The following is a 17,319-nucleotide window of genomic DNA, read 5'->3' as shown; positions in this document are numbered from 1 at the left end:
CCCCATAGACGGCAGCCCACCAGGCTCCCTCGTCCCTGGGATTCTCCAGGCAAGAACACTGGAGTGGGTTGCCATTTCCTTCTCCAATGCCTGAAAGTGAACAGTGCAAGTGAAGTCACTCAGTCGTGTCTGACCCTCAGCGACCCCTTGGACTGCAGCCTTCCAGGCTCCTCCGTCCATGGGATTTTCCAGGCAAGAGTACTGGAGTGGGGTGCCATTGCCTTCTCCATCTTTGACTATTAACAGACCACTTATTTTGTAGGAAGCCCCCAGTTTGGATTTTTCTGATGTTTCCCAGAGATTCGATTCAGAGCTTGTGTGATAGGAGCATCACATCACACAAGGGAAGCTGTGTTCTGGTGCTGACTGAACCCTGTCGCGGGATGTGCTATTGTGGTTCTCGTATCACTGACGCTGTTAACTCTAGTTACATGACTCAGGGATTTCTCCCTGGACTCTTCACTCTAATGATGTTCTCCTTTCACAATTATTAGGTACCTTGTAGAGAGATACTCTGAGACTATATTATCAAACTCCTAATTTATTCATTTGCCTATTTGAATATAAACTCATAGTGACCTATTTTTCATAGAAGTATAGATATTTACAACGTTGTGTTAGTTTCTGATGTACAGCGAAGTGATTCAATGTGTGCATCCTCAGTCACTCAGTTGTGTCCAACTTTTGCAACTCCGTGGGCTGCAGCCCACCAAGCTCCTCTGTCCATGGGAATTTTCCAGGCAAGAATGCTAGAGTGGGTTGCCATTTCCTCCTCCAGGGGATCTTCCTGACCCAGGGATCAAACCTGCGTCTCTTGTGTCTCCTACATTAGCAGGTGGATTCTTTACCATTGAGCCACCTGGGAAGCCCCTGATTCAGTTATACCTACAGACATACATATATATGATTCAGGTATACATATATATATATATATGTATCTGATACATATATTCCTTTTCAGATTATTTTCCATTATAGATTATTGCACGCGATTGAATATAGTTTCCTGTTTATACAGTAGGTCCCTGTTTATCAGTCTCATATACAGAAGTGTTTACTGTTAATCCCAAGCTCCTAATTTATCCCTCCCCTGTCCTTCCCCTTTGGTAGCCAAAACTTTGTTTTCTATGTATTTGAGTCTATTTTGTTTTGTTCATAAGTTCATTTATATTTTTTTTTAGATTCACACATACATTTGTCTTGCTCTTTCTAACTTCACTCAGTCTGATAACCTCTAGGTCCATCCATGTTGGTACAAATGGCACCATTTCATTCTCTCACGGCTGAGTAGTATTCCGTTGTATATCCGCACCACACCTTCTTCATCCATTCATCTGTCTAGTTTGCTTCCACTTCTTGGCTGCTGTGAATAGCGCTGCTGTGAAGATAAGGGAGCATGTATCTTTTTGAGTTAGTCTTCTCTGGGTATATTCCCAGAAGTGGGATCCCTGGATCGTACAGTAGCTCTGTGTTTATGATCATGAAATGAAAATTAGAGTGTTGGTTAAAAGATCTCCAAAAAGGAAACAAAATAAAAGCTACCATTTCTCTGCACTTCTCAGGATACTCACAATGTTTTAATGACCAATCTGTGCTCTGCCCAAAAAATGATATTGAAAAAAAAAGAGGTCAGTGGTTGCCCAATATACCCTGCACACTTTAGCACTTTGGAGATCCTGCTGGGATGAAAACCCACATATGATCCTGGCAAGGTGGCTGTTTCCTTTTGTTTGGCTGAACGGCTCATTCAGACCTGGATTATAAACCCTGGCATTCTCTTGGGAGGTCATTCTTCTTTCCCTGGGGCTCCTGTTATCTTTATTTTATATTATTAATGATAACTGTAACCACCAGCTGGGTCATGCTAAAATGAGCATTATCTTAACAAAACTGAAATTCACTGCTGGGACTTTCTTCTAAACACCATTATGCATAACAATATTTTTAATGGGGTGATTCCTACCAAGTGGTTCACAAAACTCTTGTCATTTTTTAAAGCAGAATTAAATAATACCAGGCAGCAGAGTGTGTAAGGCATAAATTACAGATGGCAGGAGGGCAAAGACATTGTGTGGTGAATAAATTAAAGTCCTCAATTATGAGGCAAGAGAGGTGTGAGGAGGAAGAACGGAGGCCTTGGGAGAGAAATGTTTTCAGATGACATTGAGACAAGGTCGTGACCCCATGAGGTTCTAAGACCCAAGGGATAACAGTGCATTAAAGGGGATCATTACTATGGAAGAGAAGGATTTCCTTGGGCACAAAACATTACTATAAAAATGTAAGCATTTGAAAAAATCTTCCACTTGATTGTAAAGTGCTAAAGGTCTGGTCATGTTTATAAAAGCAGAGAGATTAGTGCTTATTATATATCTGATGGGTGGTCATGAGGCATATAAAGGGTCAGACACTTTGGTCCCAAAAAAGTATAAACATAACCTCAAATTAAAACGATGCCCTTTTTGAAATTTTGAGATGGGATGAATAATAAGGGGAAATATTTGACTTCTTTGCAGCCCTTACCTTTGTAGGGATTTAAATTCAGCTTACTGAGTCTCAGAAATCTCTTAAAATTTGGCCTTTTGCACCATTTGCATAGGTTTGAACCTTCAGCATCACTTGCCTTGGCACACATTATGTCTGTGCATGCTGTGGTGTCTGACTCTTTGCTCCCCCGTGGACTGTAGCTCTCCAGGTTCCCCTGTGTATGGAATTTTCCAGGCAAGAATACTGGACTAGGTTGCCATTTCCTTCTCTAGGGGATCTTCCCGACCCAGGGATGGAACCTGCGTCTCTTTCTGCATTTCCTGCACTGGCAGGCAAGTTCTTTAATACTGCGCCACCTGGGAATGCCCTCACAACCTCATACAAATTCCACTGCCTCTGGTTTTGGGCTCTCCTTCTAGTCTCTTCCTGATGCTCCCCCAGGTAGCTGCTAGGATCTTATTTTCTGAAAGGGAAAATTGACTATACAGGTCCCCTTGTAATTATCTAACATGAAAAATTCATCCTATAGGACAGACTCTAACATGTCTAATATGTTCCAAGAGATTCTAAAACCATCTCCCCAAGACGGTTCTCTCTGCCATCAAGCTTCAGCTTCATTGGCCATCTCAGCCTTCCTCACGTAGTTCATACTTGTTCATAAAAGTTCGTACAAGATCCTTGTATAGTTCATACAAGATCCTTGAATTTACACAGGCTCCCCTAAGGGTCACTAACAACACATGTTAGCATTTGTGCAAATGCATGGTCAGGTCACCCAAGATGACTGTTCTCTTGTTCTCTCTGCATCCTCTGTTCAACCAAACATGGTCCACTGGAGAAGGGAATGGGGAAACCACTTCAAAACCACTTCAACATTCTTGCCTTGAGAACTCCATGAAGAGTATGAAAAGCCAAAAAGTTAAGACACTGGAAGATGAACTCCCCAGGTCAGTAGGTGCCCAATATGCTACTGGAAAAGAGGAGAGAAATAGCTCCAGAAGGAATGAAGAGGGTGAGCTAAAGCAAAAACAACACAGTTGTGGATGTGACTGGTGATGGAAGCAAAGTCCGATGCAATAAAGAACAATATTGCAGATGAACCTGGAATGTTAGGTCCATGAATCAAGGTAAATTGGAAGTGGTCAAATTTACCTAGGCAAGAACGAGCATCAACATTTTAGGAATCAGTGAACTAAAATGGACCAGAATGGGTGAATTTAATTCAGATGACCATTTTATCTACTGAAGTGGCAAGAATCCCTTAGAGGAAACAGAGTAGCCCTCTTAGTCAACAAGAGAGTCCGAAATGCAGTACTTGAGTGCAATCTCAAAAATGACAGAATGATCTCTATTCATTTCCAAGGCAAGCCATTCAGTATCACAGTAATCCAAGTCTATGCCCCAACCACTAATGGCGAAGAAGCTGAAGTTGACTGGTTTTATGAAGACCTTCTAGAACTAACACCAAAAAAAGATGTCCTTTTCATCATAAGGGACTGGAATGCAAAAGTAGGAAGTCTAGAGATACCTGGAGTAATAGGCAAATTTGGCCTTGTCATACAAAAAGAAGCAGGGCAAAGGCTAACAGAGTTTTGCCAAGAGAACACACTGGTCATAGCAAATACCCTCTTCCAACAACACAAGAGATGACTCTACACACAGAAATCACCAGATGGCCAATACTGAAATTATATTGATTATATTCTTTGCAGTCGAAGATAGAGAAGCTCTATACAGTCAGCAAAAATAAGACCTTGAGCTGACTGAGGCTCAGATTGTGAACTCCTTATTGCAAAATTCAGACTTAAATTGAAATAGGGAAAACCACTAAGCCATTCATGTATGACCTAAATCAAATCCCTTAGTATTATACAGTGGAAATGACAAATAGATTCAAGGGATTAGATCTGATAGAATGCCTGAAGAACTACGGACAGAGATTTGTGACACTGTATAGGAGGCAGTGATTAAGACTATCCCCAAGGGGAAAAAATGCAAAAAAGCAAAATGTTTGTCTGAGGAAGCCTTACAAATAGCTGAGAAAAGAAGAGAAGGGAAAGGCAAGGGAGAAAAAGAAAGCTATACCCATCTGAATGCAGAGTTCCAAAGAATAGCAAGGAGAGATAAGAAAGCCTTCCTCAGTGATCAATGCAAAGAAATAGAGGAAAACAACAGAATGGGAAAGACGAGAGATCCCTTCAAGAAAATTAGAGATACCAAGGGAACATTTCATGCAAAGATGAGCACAATAAAAGACAAAAATGGTATGGACCTAACAGAAGCAGAAAATACTAAGAAGAGGTGGCAAGAATACACAAAAGAACTATACAAAAAAGATCTTCATGACCCAGGTAACCATGATGGTGTGATCACTCACCTAGAGCCAGACATCCTGGAATGTGAAGTCAAGTGGGCCTTAGGAAGCATCACTATGAACAAAGCTATCAGAGGTGATGGAATTCCAGTGGAGCTATTTCAAATCCTAAAAGATGATGCTGTGAAAGTGCTGCTCTCAGTATGCCAGCAAATTTGGAAAACTCAGCAGTGGCCACAGGACTAGAAAAGGTCAATTTTCATTCCAATACCAAAGAAGGGCAATGCCAAAGAATGTTCAAACTACCACACAGTCGCACTCATTTCACATGCCAGCAAAGTAATGCTCAAAATTCTCCCTGCCAGGCTTCAGAAGTATGTGAACTGAGAACTTCCAGATGTTCAAGCTGTATTCAGAAAAAGCATAGGAACCAGAGATCAAATTGCTAACATCCGTTGGATCATAGAAAAAGCAAGAGAATTCCAGAAAAACATCTTCTTCTGCTTCATTGACTATGCTAAAGCCTTTGACTGTGTGGATAATAACTAACTGTGGAAAATTCTTAAAGAGATGGGAATACCAGACCTTCTTACCTGCCTCCTGAGAAATCTGTATGCATGTCAAGAAGCAACAATTAGAAACAGATACCTGGAACAATGGACTGGTTCCAAATTGGGAAAGGAGTATGTCAAGGCTGTATATTATCACCCTGATTATTTAACTTATATGCAGAGTACATCATGCAAAATGCTGAGCTGGATGAAGCGCAAGCTAGAATCAAGATTGCCAGGGGAAATATCAAAAACCTCAGTTATGCACATGACACCACCCTTACGGCAGAAAGCGAGGAGGAACTAAAGAGCCTCTTGATGAAGGTGAAAGAGGAGAGTGAAAAAGCTGGCTTAAAACTCAACATTCAAAAAATAAAGATTATGGCTTCGTGGCAAATGGATGGGGAAACAATGGAAACAGTGACAGACTTTATTTTGGGGGGCTCCAAAATCACTGCAGCCATAAAATTAAAAGATGCTTGCTCCTTGGAAGAAAAGCTATGACAAACCTAGACAGCGTATTAGAAAGCGGAGGCATTACTTTGCCGACAAAGGTCTGTCTAGTCAAAGCTATGGTTTTTCCAGTGGTCATGTATGGATGTGAGAGTTGGACCATAAAGAAGGCTGAGTGCCGAAGAATTGATGCTTTAAACTGTGGTGTTGGAGAAGACTCTTGAGAGTCCCTTGGACTGCAAGGAGAACAAACGAGTCAATCCTAAAGGAAATCAGTCCTGGATATTCATTCAAACTCCAATACTTTGGCCACCTGTTGTGAAGAATTGACTCATTGGAAAAGATCCTAATGCTGGGAAAGACTGAAGGCAGGAGGAGAAGGGGATGACAGAGGATGAGATGGTTGAATGGCATCACTAACTCAATGGACATGAGTTTGAGCAAGCTCCAGGAGATGGTGATGGATAGGGAAGCCTGGTGTGCTGCAATCTATGGGTTCACAAAGAGTTAGATACGACTGTGCGACTGAACAACAGCAGCAATGGTCAGGTCGCCCAAGATGGCTGTCCTCTTGTTCTCTCTGCACCCCCTGTTCCACCTGCCCCTGCTTCACCTGCATCTCACTCACATGACTGACCTTCCTACATACCTGCCCCAGGCCCAGCTAGTGACTATTCTTTCCAAAGGGGCAGTGAGGGGGTGTGCCACTCTGCTGGTTTCCTTGGTAATTGAGGAGTCAACCAGATGTGGATTCCCCCTATTACTGATAACCTCACCCTCTCCTGAGAGTGAAGACTGGTGCCAAGGCCCACCCACAGTGTAGTGTCACTCCAGGACCTTCCTTCCCATGGAAGATTCCCCCTCCATTAAACCATCGATGGTGTTATGCAATTTCTATGTTACTCTTTAAAATGCCCAATAAAGATTAGCACGGAGCACGGCCAGGTGCTCTGTGAAGCATATCACAATACGCACCATGGGTGTGACAGAGTCCTCCTGCTTCCAGGCTGTGTTCACGGACAGATACTAACCCCAGGCTGTTGCCATCTGCCATCTTCCTGATGCAGATTCTTCTGATGTGAATTGTTGGGTCAGCTCTCTCAACCAATGGTCTCTTCTTGATCAATCAGTTTTGAAGGAAAGCTACTTTTGGAAGAGCAACCAACATTAATGATGACAGTAGAGTGACTGTAGGCTGAAATGACTTCATCTGTGGAAAATATAAACTCCTTAACAACATTTCAGCTCCATGTAGAGGAGCTCTTGTCTGCCACAAAACTCCTGATGACCTCACCTGGAGTAAGGGTTATCTGCAGTTCTCAGCACCTGGTTGCTAACACGGATTTATTAAGTCATCACAGTCGGATACCCTTAGCTGGAATTCCCTGAGACCCTTTCAAAGGTCTTACAGCCAAATACATAGGAAGTATCCTTGAAATAATTTGAGCTCTAGAAGTGAAATTTCTATGTGAACGAGTCTTGCTGGCTATGTGAAGTCTTACAGGGAAAGATTCAAAGAATTGGGTTAATTAGCTTGGTGAGAAGAGAGTTGAAGGAAAATTTAATAACTATCCTTAGGAATCTGAAAGATTATTATAAATAGGCTGTTTCCCAGCTGTTCTCGATAACCACAGAGAGCAAAGCTTTTGATGAAGCAAGAAGGATTTGAATAAGACCTGGTTAAGAACTTCCACACTTGACACTGAACTAGGCTACCAGGGAATGAAATATCTGTTCCTGGAAACCTTTCAGAACAACCCCCTGTTCAATTACCTGGCTCTAGTCCTGGATCAAACCAGTCAATCCTAAAGGAAATCAGTCCTGAATATTCACTGGAAGGGCTGATGCTGAAACTGAAACTCCAATACTTTGGCCACCTGATGCAAAGAGCTGACTCATTAGAAAAGACCCTGATGCTGGGAAAGATTAAAGGCAGGAGGAAAAGGGGATGACAGAGGATGAGATGGTTGGATGGCATCACTGACTCAATGGACATGAGTTTGAGTAAACTCTGGGAGCTGGTGATGGCCAGGGAGGCCTGGCATGCTGCAGTCCATGGGGTTGCAAAGAGTCAGACACAACTGAGTGACTGAACTGAACTGAGTCCTGGATCAAAGAATTAAACAAATAACCCTTGTGTTTCTTCCACAAAGGCTTGTAATTCTATTCTAACAGCAAGTCAGTCTATCAGAAGAGGGTGGAGGAAACTCACTGAAAAGCCACAAAGTGCTTAGTGTTGATTTTTCTAGATATTACATATAAGAATAATAATAATTAAATTTAGAGCTCTATGCAATGGAGAGGTTGTGTAATTTTAGTCTTGAAATTACAGCCAATCAAAACACTTCCAATGGCAAAGAAATTGAAAACTAACATATACACTTCACACCCTGGAAACAAGTTTTGAAACATGATATCACCTACGACCTACAATGCAAATATCTACACTTTTGTCATCTGTCAAGCCATAAATCAGGTGAGTTGGTGTGCCCTTCAATAGAAATGCCGTCTCCAGTTCTGGCCACAAACAATAAAAGAGCTATGGAAATTCATTTATTTCCCTGAACCATTTGAAAATGCCACTCTTTGTTTGGAGCTATTCCAAGACTTAGGGTGCAATTCAGTCCCAGTAGTCAAAATATTCAACAACAACAAAACCAGCAAATAGGGTATTAACCACACCCTGGTGAAATTCCTCTTTGAAACAGATTGGTAGTGCATTCAATTAAAAACGACTTCAGTTTATTTAAGCCCCAGCCCATGAAAACATTCCCCAAAGATTTAGCTATGAATAGTTTTCTTGTGCACTTTGCTGCAGCTTTCCAAACGTTAGCCCCAGGGCCCCAAACATTCTGCAGAAAGCACAAGATGTTGGAAATGAGACTCAAGGGTCTGGAGAGTTGTTTCTCCCCCTACCCTCATCCTGCAAAGCCTTTAGGAAAAGCAAGCTGCTAGCCAACTTTTGTGCCCCTCTCAAATTCCAGGGTCCCAGAACAGTAATTAGCAATTAGCATTGGCACCAAAATAAAGCACCAATATCTTTTGGCAAAGAGGCAAACCAACACACGAGGCGTTTAGCATTCGTTAATGAACAATTCTTAATTAATCAACTCTGAAATAAATAGCCATCTTCAGTTTTGCCAGAGACTATTTACGTCCAAATTATTCCCTCATTACCAGTAACAACCAATTTAGGGAGTGTATCACAGCATCCGTTTTATGAATGTCACCTTGATGAGGCTATTGTAACAATAAAATGACATATACTGTTAAAAGAGTTTTTCCTTATGTATTAATAATGTATCTGTGCTAGATTTTAATATTCTATGTCTTAAGCTGCAGTGCTTTACATATTAAGCTGGCAAAAAGATTAGCCGTGATGAACCTCCAAATCTTAGCTATTCTCATAATACAGATATAACGTCTCCCTGCATTTTCAAGGCTTACAAACCATTGTTACCAAAATCTGATTCTTAAGCAATGTTATCATAGTCATCCCTCAGTATCCTCAGGACCTCAACAGATACAAACCAAAGGACGCTGAACTTCTTACATAAAATGGTGTAGTAGTTGCCTGTAATAATCTAGGCACATACTTTAAATCACCTCTACATTGCTTAGAATACCCAATGCAATGTGAATTCTGGGTAAATAGTTACGTGGCAAATTTAAGCTTTGCTTTTTTGGAAGTTTGTTTGGAATTTCTCCCCCAGTAATTTTGACCTACCATGAGTCTGCAAAAGAAGAAGCCGCAGTTACAGAGGGCTGACTGTTATTTGCAAAACGGTTCCATAAGAAGTTTTGTAGTAGATTTCTGCACCATTAATGGGCCCCTTTCAAAAGGAGAACACTTCCACCTTTCCTTTTCTCCCCACGTGGTTCTAGGTAAAAGGTGAGCAGTAAGCAGTTTCAACAGTGGCTTTCTCAGCGAATTAGGGATGATCTAGGGCAGACTCAACATTTTTGTTTAACTAGCGAAAAGAGAAGGTGTCAGGAAATAAGTGTTCAGCTACAAGAAAATCAGAACAGAAAGCCACAAATAGGCCAGCTGCACATTTGTAAAACAAGCATGGAAAATCTAGGTGTGTCTTTTCTTTCTCTCTCTCTCTCTCACACACACACACAGACTCTACCAGAAATCCTCAAAATAACAAATACCTCTTGGCATTGGTAACACTGTATTTAAATGTTGGTGCACAATTGGCAGAAACACACATCTTGTGCCAGAAAGCCAGGAAGTGGGCACTGGAAAGTCTGTAATGTAAATAGACCTACATTCAAACTCCGGTTCCGAGGGTGGGAAATTCATTCCTGGCACTCTCATCACTTGTCAATAAAATGGGTTAAGAAGCTATATTTTCAAGGTTGTCACAAGGACTAAATTCCAGAAGGTGTGTGAAATGCAAAGTGGCTCAGATGGTGGGAAATCTGCCTGCAGTGCGGGGGAACCAGGTTCGGTCCCTGGGTCGCAAAGATCCCTGGAACAGGAAATGGCAACCCACTCCAGTACTCCCGCCTGGAGAATTCCAAGGAGAGGCGCCTGGCAGGCTACAGACCAAGGGGTCGCATAGACTTGGTCACGACTGAGCAACTAACATTTTTTTTTTTCAGTATTACAAATGCATCTCAAAGTACTCTCCAGGGAGTGACCATAGGCTTAAAACCCCTCCTTCAAGCCACCCATTGGGAAAATGCCAATTTATTAAAAATTTTTGATGGAGAAGGAAAATTAGGAGTTTGGGATGAATGTATGCACACTACCATATATAAAATAGATAACCAACAACAATCTACTGTATAGCACAGGAGACTATACTCAGTATTTTGTAATAATCTAAAAGGGATAAAGATCTGAAAAAAATAATATATATATATATATGTACAACTGAACCACTTTGCTGTACACCTGAAACTAATACAACACTGTAAATCAACTTTACTTCAATGAAAAAAAAATTTTTTTTAATTTTGCACAAGTCACAGAGAATGAAGTCTCTCTAAATCTCTTTCTGTCACTAAGATATCTACTAGACTCTGGTGGGTGGGGACTTGTTTGCCTTGAATTAAAATGAGGAAACAAGTAAGAAAAGATTTTTGCAAAGGAAAAATTATGAAGTTGTTTCAAGCTAACAAGAAAGTATGATGGGGACAACATCTCCAAGGCTCTGGGTGGAAATCCTTCCCACGAACATGCCCACCAGGAGAAAAATGCCCTCCTTATGGAGATGAAGAGTATGTTTATGTAGAAATATATAGCAGTCCAAGCTTGAAAGTGAAAGTCATTCAGTCATGTCCAACTCTTTGCCACCCAATGGATTATACAGTCCTTGGAATTCTCTAGGCCAGAATACTGGAGTGGGTAGCCTTTTCCTTCTCCAGGAGACCTTCCCAACCCAGGGATCGATCCCAGGGCTCCCACATTGCAGGCGGATTCTTTACCATCTGAGCCACAAGGGAAGCCCAAGAACACTGGAGTGGGTAGCCTATCCCTTCTCTAGCGGATCTTCCTGACCCAGGAATCAAACCAGGGTCTTCTGCATTGCAGGCAGATTCTTTACCAACTGAGCTATCTCATCCAAGCTTGAGAAGGTGATTTTAGATTTTCAAAGCAATGCTGGGAGAACTTATAAAAGAAGCAAATGAAGCAACCGACAAACAACTAATCTCAAAAATATACAAGCAACTCCTACAGCTCAACTCCAGAAAAATAAACGACCCAATCAAAAAATGGGCCAAAGAACTAAAAAGACATTTCTCCAAAGAAGACATACAGATGGCTAACAAACACATGAAAAGATGCTCAACATCACTCATTATCAGAGAAATGCAAATCAAAACCACTATGAGGTACCATTTCACACCAGTCAGAATGGCTGTGATCCAAAAGTCTACAAATAATAAATGCTGGAGAGGGTGTGGAGAAAAGGGAACCCTCTTACACTGCTGGTGGGAATGCAAACTAGTACAGCCACTATGGAGAACAGTGTGGAGATTCCTTAAAAAACTGGAAATAGAACTGCCTTATGATCCAGCAGTCCCACTGCTGGGCATACACACTGAGGAAACCAGAAGGGAAAGAGACACGTGTATACCCCAATGTTCATCGCAGCACTGTTTATAATAGCCAGGACATGGAAGCAACCTAGATGTCCATCAGCAGATGAATGGATAAGAAAGCTGTGGTACATATACACAATGGAGTATTACTCAGCCATTAAAAAGAATACATTTGAATCAGTTCTAATGAGGTGGATGAAACTGGAGCCTATTATACAGAGTGAAGTAAGCCAGAAGGAAAAACATAAATACAGTATACTAACGCATATATATGGAATTTAGAAAGATGGTAACAATAACCCGGTGTATGAGACAGCAAAAGAGACACTGATGTATAGAACAGTCTTATGGACTCTGTGGGAGAGGGAGAGGGTGGGAAGATGTGGGAGAATGGCAATGAAACATGTAAAATATCATGTAGGAAACGAATTGCCAGTCCAGGTTCGATGCACGATGCTGGATGCTTGGGGCTGGTGCACTGGGACGGCCCAGAGGGATGGTATGGGGAGGGAGGAGGGAGGAGGGTTCGGGATGGGGAACACATGTATACCTGTGGCGGATTCATTTTGATATTTGGCAAAACTAATACAATTATGTAAAGTTTAAAAATAAAATAAAATTAGAAAAAAAAAAAAGAAGTATCTTCTCAACGAAGGAATGAATTAAGAGCGTGGTAGGATGTGACTCGAATAATGGAAAACAGGTACATGTCAGTTTCCCCTCCTGGCTTCTGATTCTGTCCTCTCCTTTTCTGACTGATGTTTGCAACTCACCTCCCTGCTACATGGATTACTGTTAAGCTCCTTGGTAACATTTTTATCTGTTTCTCCTTTCTTTATCATCAGTGTCTCCTTTCCTCTGCTTCTTCTCCTTCACTTTTGAGCACCTTTGAATATCTCATGTCTGAAAATCTCTTTCCCAGACTCCTGCTTTCTCTCTCTCCCCGTAGAGTCCTGTGCACTTTTGACCTCGCTCATCTCGGGTCTCGAAAGGATGGGTTAGGGGAACTGTCTCTTCCCTTCTCTTTTAAGTCTGAGTCTCTAACACATGCTATTGGAACTTCTGGGGGAAAGATTGCTTTTTCAGAAGAACTTATGTGGAGAGAATCTGATGCTTTCCTCTGTCATATAAGTCTAAAATGACCGTTATCATCATTATCATATGTCTTGGCAACTAGGAAGCTCTGAATAAGTTTGCTGCCCAAATATAGGAACCAGTGATGGTGACTTATTGCCATGGGTCATTTGTCTAACATCCGTTTTCTCCTAAAATAATCCTAACTTTCTTTAACTGAGCCCACCAGCCTTGCATCTTTTTCAGCCTCTTCTTCCATTAATTCATAAACATGCTCTCTTGATTTTGACTCCAAACTACTTTCTACTTCTTCCATCCCAACCCAGGCCCCAACTGATCCATGTCTTGACTAGATAGCTGCAATGGTCTACCAATGGATCAATCACCTTCTTTTACTCTAGTCCCTCCCAAAGTGTTCTCAAGAGTAGTCTGAAGTGTTTTACTTGAGTATTTTATTGATTAAGTCTTAAGTGTTTTATTTATTAAGTGTTTTCCTTGTGGAAGGCCATAGTTACGCATTTTGCAGTGTACACTGGCATCGGTGGCCCATCTAACTTGAATCCCATAGTGTACACACTGCTAATAGTAGTAGTTAGAGGCAGCGATAACTCTAATAAAACTGATATTTATCAAATGTTTATTATGTCCCAGGCACAGTACTGGGTCTGTGGGCTACCCTAGCCCTGTGCAAATACTATCAATACTATGTTAAAATTATTATCACCATTTTACAGACAAGGGATCTAAAGCTTGAACTTTCTCAAGGTCCCGCTACTTTGAAGTGTCCAAAATATGACTCAACTCCCTTTAATATGACAGCAGGGTCTGCATTCTTAGCGCCTGCCCTGCACTGCCTCCTAAATATCATCCTGCACTTCTTGGGGGAAATCAAAGCGAAGTTTGAAACAGAAAGACAACCTGCATTTAGAAATTTTAGGCCAGGACTATACTGACCACTGTTGAGAATCTGCAGATCTGTGGGGAGACACAGATGTCTCCTGGGTTAAAGAGGTTCTGAGAGAGTCCAACAGAAGCTGTAGATTTCTCACTTTTCTTTTGCTGCTTTCAAAGTTGGGACAAGAGGGTAAACTAAGTCCTCTTCCTCCTTCAGATACTACAAAACAAAGGAATACTCTGCAGTGATGTGTATTCTTTAACCAAGATGTGACCCCAAAACTGGGTTCACCTCTTGTGAGTGTCAAACCCATAGACACAACCAAGTCAAAGATCAAGAGAAAGAATGACGTATTATTACTTGTAGCAAGTAAGGAGAGTACCAGGATCTTTCCCAGAGCAGTGTCTCCTTGAACAGCAAAATTTGGGGAGTTTTACACTAAGGTACATGCATATTCATAAAGGGGCTGGAGCAGAGGAGAATTCAACATAAAATTGGGACAAAGGTCCACAGAGTCCAAGCCTTAGTTGATTGAATTCAGGAGGATCAACATCATCCTTCCACCTTCCACCTGGTGGGGGCCTTAATTCCTACAGGACTCAAAGACTGTGACAGTGAAAGTGTTAGTTGCTCAGTCATGTCTGACTCTTTGTGATCCCATGGACAGTAGACCACTAGCCAGCCTCCTCTGTCCATGGGACTCTTCAGGCAAGAATACTGGAGTGGGTAGCCATTCCCTTCTTCAGGGGATCTTCCCAGGGATCAAATCTGGGTCTTCTACATGACAGGTGGATTCTTTAACATCTGAGCCACAAGGGAAGCAGGTATCAGATTATTATTCACATCCCTGGAGGAGGAACTAGGACCTGGTTTTATTGCTTAACTATTGTTTCCTGTCTAGTCAAGGCTAGGGTTTTTCCTGTGGTCATGTATGGATGTGAGAGTTGGACTGTGAAGAAGGCTGAGCACCGAAGAATTGATGCTTTTGAACTGTGTGGTGTTGGAGAAGACTCTTGAGAGTCCCTTGGACTGCAAGGAGATCCAACCAGTCCATTCTGAAGGAGATCAGCCCTGGGATTTCTTTGGAAGGAATGATGCTAAAGCTGAAACTCCAGTACTTTGGCCACCTCATGCGAAGAGTTGACTCATTGGAAAAGACTCTGATGCTGGGAGGGATTGGGGGCAGGAGGAGAAGGGGACGCCAGAGGATGAGATGGCTGGATGGCATCACTGACTCGATGGATGTGAGTCTCAGTGAACTCCGGGAGTTGGTGTTGGACAGGGAGGCCTGGCGTGCTGCGATTCATGGGGTTGCAAAGAGTCGGACACGACTGAGCGACTGATCTGATCTGATTGTTTCCTGACTGCTTTTCCCTTGCTCCTGCATTTCCATTACTTCCTTTGTTCAAGGGCAAGGATGGCACCCAGGCTTAGATCACAAAATGGTTTAGACCAAAATGGCTTCCCTTATGTCAAGAAAGCCACTGCTGGTTCTGTTTCTTCCACAGACCACCTAGCCTATCTGCTTACAAAGATGGTCCTTAGTATTTTCAGAGAAATAGTCACTCTCTAACATAATATGGTGACTCCACTTTTATTTGCACTGTGGGAGTTGAGATGCTGGACTTGACCTCCAGGTGGTGAAAGGGGAGCCAGAGGCTTCCCTCTTCTGGACGGTGACCAGTCCAACCCTTGGCCCTAATTTCCATTCACCTGTTGGCCCACATCCAAAGGGAAGAACCCTTATCATGTACTGCTGAAAGGATGGGTGAGCAATCATTAGTGACCTCTTGTTGAAGGGGTACTTGAAATTACCAGGCAGGAAGGTCACAGTGTGTGTTAGCGATTGCCAGTAATTCTTTGCAGAAAGGAGGTGAAATGATTATAAAAGCAGGTCAAGGGATAAAATGGAGTAAAGAGGAGTGGAGCTTTGTGGGTGCAACATCAATGCCCAGGCTTCCATTTTGCCACTACGGCTGTCAGGAAGCAATTGCTCCTTTGTTCGTTTAAATGACAGGCTTTTAAGAGGTGACTTCAGCCATTAATCTTAAGCAAAAGCCCCTCTTTGGTTCATCCCTGGTGGATAAGCTGCTTCCATGAAATAGCAATAAATCCCACTGGTTGCCCCTGGAGGAGAGGGGCGTCCCTCCCATCCCAGTAGGCTTGGGAGATAAGGTTTTGTGTGTGTGTGTTTTAAGGAAAAGAGAAGTTAATGAATTTCATTTGTGCAGTCTTCAAAAAGTTCAATAAAGAATGAGATGGAATCCTAAGTATTTCTTTTCTTTTAAAAAACATTATTGGAGTATAGTTTGATTTATCATATTGTGTTAGTTTCAGGTGTACGGCAAAGTGAATCAATTATATGTACACATATAGCCACTCTTTCTTTAGATTCTTTTCCCATATAGGTTATTAGAGTATTGAGTGGGGTTCCCTGTGCTATACAGTAGGTCCTTGCTAATTATCTCTTTTATAGTCTTTATTTTCCATTCCTTATCTTGATCTTTATTCCAGATTCCGTCTGACTTGCCCAGCTATTCACCCTCCTCCCTGACACATACCCCAGCCTCTTCACCTGTGATCACAGTTCCATTTATGCTCAGGGGCCCGGTCTATAGCACTTGCAAGGATGTCTGAATCCCCTAGGGGTTCAGTCCCTGGCATCATTCTCTGTCCTACAAAGTCACAATGGCACAATTGCTGATGGTCCCCAGGGAGACAAACTGAAGTCAGTGAAGACTTTTCAGTGAATACAGAAGTCTTTCTTCTGGCTGGCATTACCCGTCTCTAGACTTCACCTCCTCCATCATGGGATGCCCAGGTCTGGGATTACGGTCTTTAGTGGGGAACCACCTGAGCCAGAAGAGTTCAACTTGATCTCATGCTAACAGCAAACGGGGATACCAGGGCCTTGATTTCCCCATATGTATAAAGGAAAAACGTTCTGGTACCCAGAGCAAACCAGCAACAACACCAAAGGTACTCTCAATCCTACCAAGAGAAATGGTTCCCAGAAGTGATTCCAAAGTCCTCCAGTGGCCCGAAAGCAAATCTTTTATAGGTTCCAGACGATCAGATGAAACATCCTTAGAAAGTCATCATTTGGGACCAGGCACTCCACTTGGAGTCTTCAGAAAACTTAATAAATGATAGTGTGGTGCTCTTAAATATTTATATGAGAAGGTGAGACCCTGCCAGTTTCCTCAGCTGGAGGCAGAATGCTTTATGTCAAATATGAATCATCCTATAGTATCCTTTCTCAAAAGGGCTTTACTCCTGGTCATAAATCAGTGCACTGGAGTGAACCAGACACTTTTATTTGTTTATAATCTTTTTTCCCTCAGTCGTTGCAAATTCATTTTGCGAGAAGTTCTGCTTCACACAGCACAGCTGGGCCTCCCCCTTCAGCCACCCATGCTTTCTAAGTCAAAAAAAGATTAGGCTTATCATACCAATGAAATACAATGAAACTGGCATATTAAAGTCCA

The 17,319-nt window shown here is 42.1% G+C and overlaps 1 long non-coding RNA gene across 1 annotated transcript; it reads right to left on the bottom strand.

The window, feature by feature from the left end:
* Window positions 1-1,165: 1,165 nt before the first annotated feature.
* Window positions 1,166-16,919, bottom strand: LOC133258975 (uncharacterized). Its single transcript, XR_009740219.1, has 3 exons — window positions 16,407-16,919; window positions 6,781-6,948; window positions 1,166-1,466 (listed from the first exon to the last, which is right to left on the bottom strand). It is a non-coding gene; the product is annotated as an uncharacterized LOC133258975 (long non-coding RNA).
* Between the last annotated feature and the right edge of the window lie 400 nt (window positions 16,920-17,319).

The sequence above is a fragment of the Bos javanicus genome, chromosome 13 (genome assembly GCF_032452875.1).
Source record: "Bos javanicus breed banteng chromosome 13, ARS-OSU_banteng_1.0, whole genome shotgun sequence".
Lineage (NCBI taxonomy): Eukaryota > Metazoa > Chordata > Mammalia > Artiodactyla > Bovidae > Bos > Bos javanicus.
This window is presented reverse-complemented; position numbering and strand designations above follow the sequence as displayed.